General features: G+C 42.5%; 1 pseudogene; it reads right to left on the bottom strand.

The window, feature by feature from the left end:
• Window positions 1–3510: 3510 nt before the first annotated feature.
• On the bottom strand, window positions 3511–8000 carry LOC118619660 (annotated as a pseudogene).
• Between the last annotated feature and the right edge of the window lie 754 nt (window positions 8001–8754).

Raw genomic sequence — 8754 nt, 5'->3', positions numbered from 1 at the left:
CTCAATTAGCATATCAATGGCCCACAGGGAAGGGTTGGATCCCTGAGGGCTGGGCTGCTGCCTCTCTCCAGAGCCCTGGAACGGGCAATAGGGCCACTGTCCTGCGTGGCAGCAACTCAGCAAAAGCTCTGAGTGCCCTCCAAATCCCGTGTGTCCTCACACAGTCCAGTCCAGTCTGCCCTCCCTCTGCTGGAGCCCATGGTGAGTGGCTGTGGCTTTTTCACCCTCTGTTCCAGCTCTGGTTGGTGGATCCACTTGGGAGTTTAACCCGAGGGTGCTGCTCCCAGCTAAGGCTGGTGCTGTCTGTGGGCTCCCAACCCCCATCTCACGCCTTCACTATCCTATCGGGATCGAGTCAGTGTCCCTGGTTATATGGTCCTTGTAAGCTGCTTTTCTGCTGCTTTTTCCCTTTGATTTGTCTTTGTTATAGTTTTAATTCCAGTTAGGTTCTGGGAGACGGTCTGTGTAGCTTCCATTCACTCTGCCACCATTTTGGAATCCTGCCTTCCTGTTTTTTAATTGTTTTTTTTGTTGTTGTTTTTTGGTTTTCCAATTGGTTGATTTTTTTCTACTATGTCTTCTAATTCACTGATCTTGTCCTCAGCTTCCTCTACTCTGCTGGTCAGTCCTTCCAATGTGTTCTTAATTTCTGCTATGTCATTTTTCATTGGTTGATTTTGAATGTTTCTCTATCATTACTTATGGTGCTAATGTCCTTACTCATGCTGTTGAGCTTCCTCGAGATCATTGTTCTGAACTCTTTCTCTGATAATTTGCTTTGCTGCATTGCATTGATCTCATGTTTGATTGAGTTCTCTTGTTCTTTCCTTTGTGATTTGTTTCTTTGTTTCACCATTTTGGCTATCTCAGTGGGTTTTGGGGCCTGCCAAATTTTCCCTGTGTGTGTTAGTGTTCTGCTGTTTGTGGCTCCCTCTACTGGGTTTGGATGAGTCTGGGTGGGCCCACATTAACCACCACTGTCAGATTGTACTTTCCTGGGTAGATTTGCAAGCCCAGGAAAGGTTCAGTTATCCTCTAGCTTTTTCCTGATGGCTTGTAGTCTCAGTTACTCAGTGCCTTGGAATGTAGCTCCAGTGTTCTGCATAAGAGGATTTCCATAGGGTAGGATAGATGCTCGTTATTAATGAGCCTCAATTTGAATTTCTTTGCCTCACCTGGGAAAGGCTGAATCTCTGAGGGTGGAGGCAGCTGCTGCTTTTCCCCAGAGCTCAGGATAGAAGCACACTGGCCACCAAACAATGTGGCCGCAACTCAGCCTCAGCCCTCCAAATCTTGGATGTCCCCACAGAGTTCCAGCCCTGTCTGCCCTTCTTTTGCCATAGTCCCCAGGTGAGTGGCTGTGGGTATGTTAGTGTTCTGTCTGGGCTCTCTGCTCTGTGGAGCGGGCTTGGTCTTTATTCTCTAAGACTGATGCTCACAGCTTAGAATGCTGCTGTCCATGGGCTCCCAGCCTCCCACCCTCTAGCACCCCTGCAGATCCTGGTAGTGTCCCTGATTATATGTTCCTGTCCTGCTGCTTTTCTGTTGCCTTTTTAAAGGATTTGTCTTTATTTTAGTTGTAATTCCCATTTGGTCCTGGGAGATTGTCTGTGTAGCTTCTATTCATTGTGCCTCCATTTTCACATCATCTGTGCCTATCTTGTGCACATCTGGGTGGCACAGGCCTTCCTGGTGCCCCAGCATCCTGCAGTTTCTGAGGGTAACTGGATTGCACAGTCCCTTTGTGAACCTCGCTCTATGCTTATGTTATGAGCTGCTGGGTCGCACCAGCTTTTCTGGTGCTTCAGCACCCCACAAAGCCCAGTGGGTAACTAGATTACGCAGTCCCTGCTAGGTAGCATAGGCCTCTCTGGTGCTGCAGCACCTTCCAGGTCCCGCAGGTAACGAGATAGCATAGTCCCTGCTGGGTCGCACAGGCTTCTCTGGTGTTTCAGCACCCTGCAGGTCCTGGGGGTAACTAGATCACACAGTCTTTGCTTGGTATCACAGGCCTCTTTGGTGCTTCAGCACCCCGCAGGTCCCAGAGGTAACTGGATTACACAGTCCCTGCTGGGTCGCATAGGCCTCTCTGTTGCCCCCTGAACCCTGCATTTCCCATTTGGCGGGCAGCTGGATTGCACCAGTCTTTCTTGGGCTCTGGCTTCCCACTGCTCTTGTGAGCTACTGGACTGCACAGGACTCTGTGGAGCCCCAGGTCCTCTTGCTGGTGGCTATGAAGTGCTGCTGCCCTGTGGGGCTCAACTCCTGCTCAGCTTTTGCTGTAGTTTTTGGGGATGGCTCTCAGCTGCTCGTCTGTGCTTCTATTGCCTGGAGATGGATATCTGCTCCCCACCCTCTGTTGGTGGGAGTATGTCTGGACCCTGATAGGGCTGCTAATATGGGGGATGGTGCTGGGCTCCAGACTGTCTGTGGCTTCCACAACCAGCACGTTGGTAGCTCCACTACTGTGCACTGGTCTTTGTTGACACACAGTGTCCACCGATTTGATGGTGCCAGGTTTGCTGGTGGGCTCAGGTTGCTGGGCCCTAGCCATTCCCACTGCCTCCTCCCAGGGAAGACCTGTGATCTTCCAAGATGGTGGGACCTCCCTGCAGCGCAGGGAAAAGCACCCTGAAGTGCCGCTTACTGGGGTAGCAGGTTGCTCCTGTCCACAGGAACCTTCTGCTCCATGGCTCTGCACTGCTAGGGTTTGGTCGTCCACCTTCACATCCACTCACACTCACTCACTCACTCACTCCCTTTCTCACACACTCACCCTTTCTCCAGTCCTGCCCACTGCCATCTTTTGCCCATTAGTTACTTTTTATGATAATTCATTATTGGTGTATAGAAATGCCACTGATTTCTGAATATTAATTTTTTGTCCTGCTACTTTGCCAAATTCATTTATTACATCTCATAATTTTTTGGTAGAATCTTTAGGGTTTGCTATGTACAATATCATGTGATCTGGGAATAATGAGTTTTACTTTCTTCTTTCCAGTTTGGATGCCTTTTCTTTGTTCCTTTTATCTGATCACTCTGGGTAAAATTATCAGTACTATATGGAATAAGAGTGGTGAAAGTGGACATCCCTGTTTCATTCCTGATCTTAAGGGAAATGCTTTTAGTTTTTGATCATTGAATATGATGTTGGTTGTAGGTTTTTTGTATATGGCCTTTATTATGTTGAGGTATGATCTTTCTATTCCCACTTTGCTGAGAGACTTTATTATGAATGGGTGCTGGAAATTATCAAATGCTTTTTTTCCTGCATATATTGATATGATCATGTGATTTTTATCTTTCATTTTGTTTTTATGATGTATTACATTTATTGATTTGTGAATATTGTGACAACCTTGCATCCCCAGGATAAATTCAACTAGATCATAGTACATGGTCTTTTTAATGTATTGCTGGATTCAAGTTGCTAATATTTTGTTCACAATTTTTTTTGGCAGAATTTTATGGTTTTATTACCACAAATACAATGTGTACACAATCTGTCTATTCATTTTCTTCACTGCTCAGTCTGGCATTGAGATTGGTGACTCTGATGGCCAGCTGGGCTGCTTTTCCATAATGGCTTTGTAGTTCTTTGAGGAGACATTGTGAGCAATCTCAGCACAGTAAGATTTGTTGCACATCAGCAGCACCTCAGGCTCCTTGATGTTGTGGACCAGAAACTTACAAAAGCCACTGGGCAGCATGTATTTCATTTTCTTGTTGCTCCCATAACTAATGTTGGGCATCAAGATATGGCCCTTTAATCTTCTGCGCACCCTGTTATTAATACCTCTAGGTTTTTGCCAGTTTTGCTTAATTTTGACATATCTGTCTGACTGGTGCTGGATGAATTTCTTGGTCCTCTTTTTGATAATCTTGGGTTTTACAAGGGGTCTGAGGGCAGCTGTGGTGTCGAGTAGATTGCTGCCAACTCCATAGGCAGCGCAGAGGAAGAGAGGGGGAGCTTGTTGAGGATTTTAACATCTATGTTCATCAGAGATATTGGCCTATAATTTTCTTTCTTTATAATGTCTTTGTTTTGGGAATTAAAATAATTCTGGTCTTATAGAAAGAGCTTGAAAGTCTTCCCTCCTCTTGAATTTTCTGGAATAGTTTGAGAGGGATAGGTGTTAGTTCTTTCAATGTCTGGTACAATTTGCCTGTGAAGCCATTTGGTCCAGGACTTTGTTTACTAGGAGTTTTTGATGACTGCTTCAATTTTATTATTTATAATAAGTCTGTCCAGGTTTTTTGATTCTTCCTGATTCAGTTTTGGAAGATTGTATGTTTATAGAAATGTATCCATTTTGCTAAGGTTTTCCAGTGTGTTGGAATATATTTGTTCATAACAGTTTTTTACAATCCTTTATATCTATGATATTTATTGTTACTTATGCTTTGTCATTTCTGATTATATATGTTTGGGTTTTCTCTCTCTTTTTTTTTTTCTTGATGGGTCTGCTTAAAGGTTCATTGATCTTTTTATAGAACTAGCTCTTGATTTCATTGATCTGTTGTATTTTTTAATTTTTAGTCTCTCTGTCATTTATTTTCATTCTGATCTTTATTATGTCCTTTCTTCTACTTACTCTGAGCTTGACCCGTCCCGCAGGTGGAGCAACAAGGACTCTAGAGGGGGAGTGAGGATGAGGAGGGATAAGAGACAGGAGAAATGGAGACAAGACAGGGCTCTGATCAAGTCTCGTTTATTCTGGGGAGATCCACAGTATATATAGGGCAAGAAGCAGAAAAACAAGAACATTTGTTGCCAAGCAATAAGTTTGTGGTAACCACCCTGAAGCAATTTCAGGTAAATATCACATAAATATCCCGGGTGGAACAAAAGATAAACAGAGCATAACTGGCTGAATAAATGATTACTTAAAGGAATGCAGAAACATTGTATACAGAGATATCCTGCCTTGGGGCAGGAGATGGCAGAGCAGATTTTAGCAAAATGGATGCCATGCAAACAGACTCCCATACTTCTACTTACTCTGAGCTTTGTTTGTTGTTCTTCTATTTACTCTGAACTTTGTTAGTTATTTTAGGTATAACGTTAGAGTGTTTATTTAAGCTTTTTTCTTGCTTCTTGAGGTAGGCCTATAATGCTATGAACATCCCTCTCAGGACTGCTTTTACTGAGTCTCATAGAATTTTGGTTTGTTGTGTGTTTATTTTCATTTGAATTTTAGTGATTTTTGGGAGGGAGTTAATCCTCACTCGAGGATATTTTTTCGTTTATTTTTTTATATAGAGTGGAAGAAAGGGAAGGAGAGAGAGAGAGAGAGAGAGAGAGAGAGAGAGAGAGACATTGATGTGAGAGAGATACACTGATTTGTTGCCTCTGCATGATCCCGACTGGGGCCAGGGATCAAACCTGCAACCCAGGTACGTGCCCTTGAAACGGAATCATACCCATGGCCTTTTGGTCTGCAGGATGATGCTCTAACTGTTGAGCCAAACCTTCCAGGGCTATTTCTTAGAAAGTTTTGACTTATTTCTTGATATTATTGTTAACTCACTCATTGTTTAATAACATGCTATTTAGCCTCCATATGTTTGAAAGTTTTGAGTGTTTTTATTGTACTTGATTTCTAGTTTTATGCTATTGTGATCTGAGAAGATGCTTGGTATAATTTAATATTCTTTTCTTTATTCAGACATTTCATATCCTCACATTTGATCTATCTTTGAGAATGTTCCATGTGCACTTGAGTAAAATGTATCTTCTTCTGCTTTGGTATAAAATGTTCTGTAAATGTCAATTGAATCCATCCAATCTAGTATGCCATTAAAGTCACTGTTTTCTTGTTGAATATGTGTCTGGATAATCTATCCATTAATGACCATGGGATCTTAAATTTCCCTACTATGACTGTATTGCTATCAACTCTCCCTAAAAGTCTCCCAAAAATATCTTTATAGTGATGAAGATATGTTTACAAGAGTTATATCCTCTTGTTTGATTGATCCATTTAGTATTATGTAGTGACCATGTTTGTCTCCTTAGATGGCCTTTGTTTTGAAGTGTATTTTGTCAGATATAAGCATTGCGACTCCAACCTTTCTGTTTGTTTCCGTTTCCAGGGAACATTTTTTTTTTTCCTTCCCTTCACTTATAGCCTATGTGACTCTTTTGTTGTGAAGTGGGTCTCATATATATATGTATAGGTCATGTTTTCTTGTCCATTCAGCTACCCTGTGTCTTTAGATTTGAGTATTTAATCTATTTATATTTAAGGTTGTCATTGATAGGTACTTATTTATTGTCTTTTTTTCTTTATACCCAAGTTCATCTCTCTCTTTATTTCTTCTTCTTCATTAAGCAGTCCCTTTAACATTTCTTGCAATCCTGATTTGTTGGTAATTAACTCCTTTAGCCTTTTTTATTTTATTTTATTTTATTTTATTTGGTCTTAGAAGCTTTTCTAAAACAATATGTTTTTTATTGGTTTTAGAGAGAGAAGAAGGGAGAGGGAGAGAAACATTGAATGGTTGCCTCCTGCATGCACTTTGAATGAGGACTGAACCTGAAACCTGGGCTTGTGTCCCGAGCAGGAAACTAAACAACAACCTTATGGTTCATGGGACAGTGTTCAACTACTGAGCCACAACACCAGGGCTGTCTGGGAAGCTTTTTCTTTCATCTTCAATTTTAAATGATATCCCTGCTTGATAGAGTAGTCTTGGTTGCAGGTGTTTGTTTTTCATCACTTTCAATGTTTCATGCCAATTCCTTCTGGCCTGTAGTGTTTCTCTTGTGAAATTAGCTGTCAGTTTGTTGAGAACTTTCTTGTAGGTAACTGTCTCTCTCTCTTGCTGCCTTTAAGATTCTCTTTTTGTTTTTAACCTTTGCCATTTTAATTATGATCTTGGTGTGGGTCTCTTATGGTTCATCTTTATTGGGACTTTGCTTCCTGAAGTTGTGTGACTTTTTCCCTCAGCAGGTTAGGGAAGTTTTCTGCCATTATTTCTTCAAACAGGTTCTCAATCCCTTGATCACACTTTTCTCCTTCTGGTACCACGATGATGAGGAAGTTGTTATGCTTAATGTATCACAGGTCCCTTAGACTTTCCCCATTTTTCTATTTCTCTTTTCTTTTTGATGCTCTGCTTGAATGCTTAACATTATCAGGTCTTCTAATTTGCTAATTAGATCCTCTTTTTCATTTAACCTGCTGTATTTCTTATGGTGCATTGTATTCTTTATTATTGACTGGGTTTTTTTTTTTTTTTAATGCTTACTATTTCTTTGTTTATGTTCTCACTGAGAACATCTGTTCTTTCTCTAGAGGTCCTTGAGCATTCTTATAACTGTTGTTTTAAACTCTGCATCTGGTATTTGATTACTTTCATTTCATTTTCTTCTTAGGATTTTTTGTTGTTGTTGTTCTTTTGTTTGGGGAATTTTTCTTTGTATCTCCATATTGTCTCTGTGTATTAGGTAGATCTGCTATGATTCTCAAACTGTTTATGATGACTTTATGATAAAGGTGTTTTATTGGACTCAGTGGCACAATCTTCCAGATCTCCTGAGCTTCATGATCCAGGAATGTTTCTTGTGGATATGTGCACCTACTGTTGTAGTTGAGTCTTGAATGCTGTGGTCCCTTTCATGGGTTGGTAACCCTTCATAGTGGGTGATATAATGGTCAGCCCCAATCACCATGTATGAGACACTGTGCTGGGTCTATTCTCTGGACAAGGTTGTTCCCAGCAGGGTCTAATGCCTGCCAGAATCCCTGTTTGGGTGTGCCTCTTGTGTGGCTAGTTGCACTGAACTCTGGTGTGGTCTGAAGCCCACCTCTGGTGGTGTTTGTTCTAATCCACTTGGTGGGGTTCAGATACAGGTCCCTGTCAGACATTGTGTGTAACCAGCCTTGAGCTACCTGTCTGTAGCTACCAGGCTGTTCACTGTTATTGTCTGCATCTACCGGTCCTGTGTGTCGGGGAGGGGTTATATGTGTAAAAGGGTTGGCTTCCACCATCTTAGAGCTGGGGAAGATTTGTAAAAGGACCAAGGACCCCTGATGTCCACCTCTACTTGTCAGGTACTTTACCTCCTCCTGAGGTTCCTTGGCCTTCCTCCAGAGCCCTCTGGATAAAGACTGTAGGGTGAGCTCAGGCTAGCCAAAATTCACATTGCCTTTCATCGGTTGAGAGCTCAGTAGGACAGGGCATCCAGAGTCAAGAGTATAAGGCTAGTGGATCCCTGATTTGGGGATCGTGCAGTCAGGCACTCAGTGGGGAGAAAGTAGCCCATGTTTCAAAGCCAAACCCTCCAGTTTCTGCCAGAGTCTCCAACTCTAGTTTGCCCTAGGGTGGCTCACGGCAGGTTCAGTTTGGGTGCAGCCTGCCATCCCCTCTACAGGAGGATGCTCAGCTGCCCTGGGCTCAGGAGGATAGATCAAGAGAGTCCTTTGTTAATGATGATGCTAACCAAGACTGTAGGAAAGGCTAAACACTTCATCTGGGTCCCAGACAATAGCCTCCGAGGGTCTCGCACTTTGTGTGTCCATACTCTCAGCCACTCTCCCTTCTCCCCATGGAACTGTACTCAGTGTGGGGTTGAGACCCCATGCTCCTGTGGGGAGGGAGTTCTGTAGCTGCAAATTCCCTCCAGCTTCTCTGCCACCACGGCACCTATATGTGAGGGCTAATCCTCTCCAGAGCTCCACCATTTTTACAGTCTTTATGTGGCTTCTTCTGTAATCCTTAGTTATTATATTTCAGTTCAGATAA

The sequence above is a fragment of the Molossus molossus genome, unplaced genomic scaffold (assembly GCF_014108415.1).
Source record: "Molossus molossus isolate mMolMol1 unplaced genomic scaffold, mMolMol1.p scaffold_m16_p_7, whole genome shotgun sequence".
Lineage (NCBI taxonomy): Eukaryota > Metazoa > Chordata > Mammalia > Chiroptera > Molossidae > Molossus > Molossus molossus.
The sequence above is the reverse complement of the archived record's forward strand: the minus strand, read 5'-3'. Positions and strand labels throughout refer to the sequence as shown.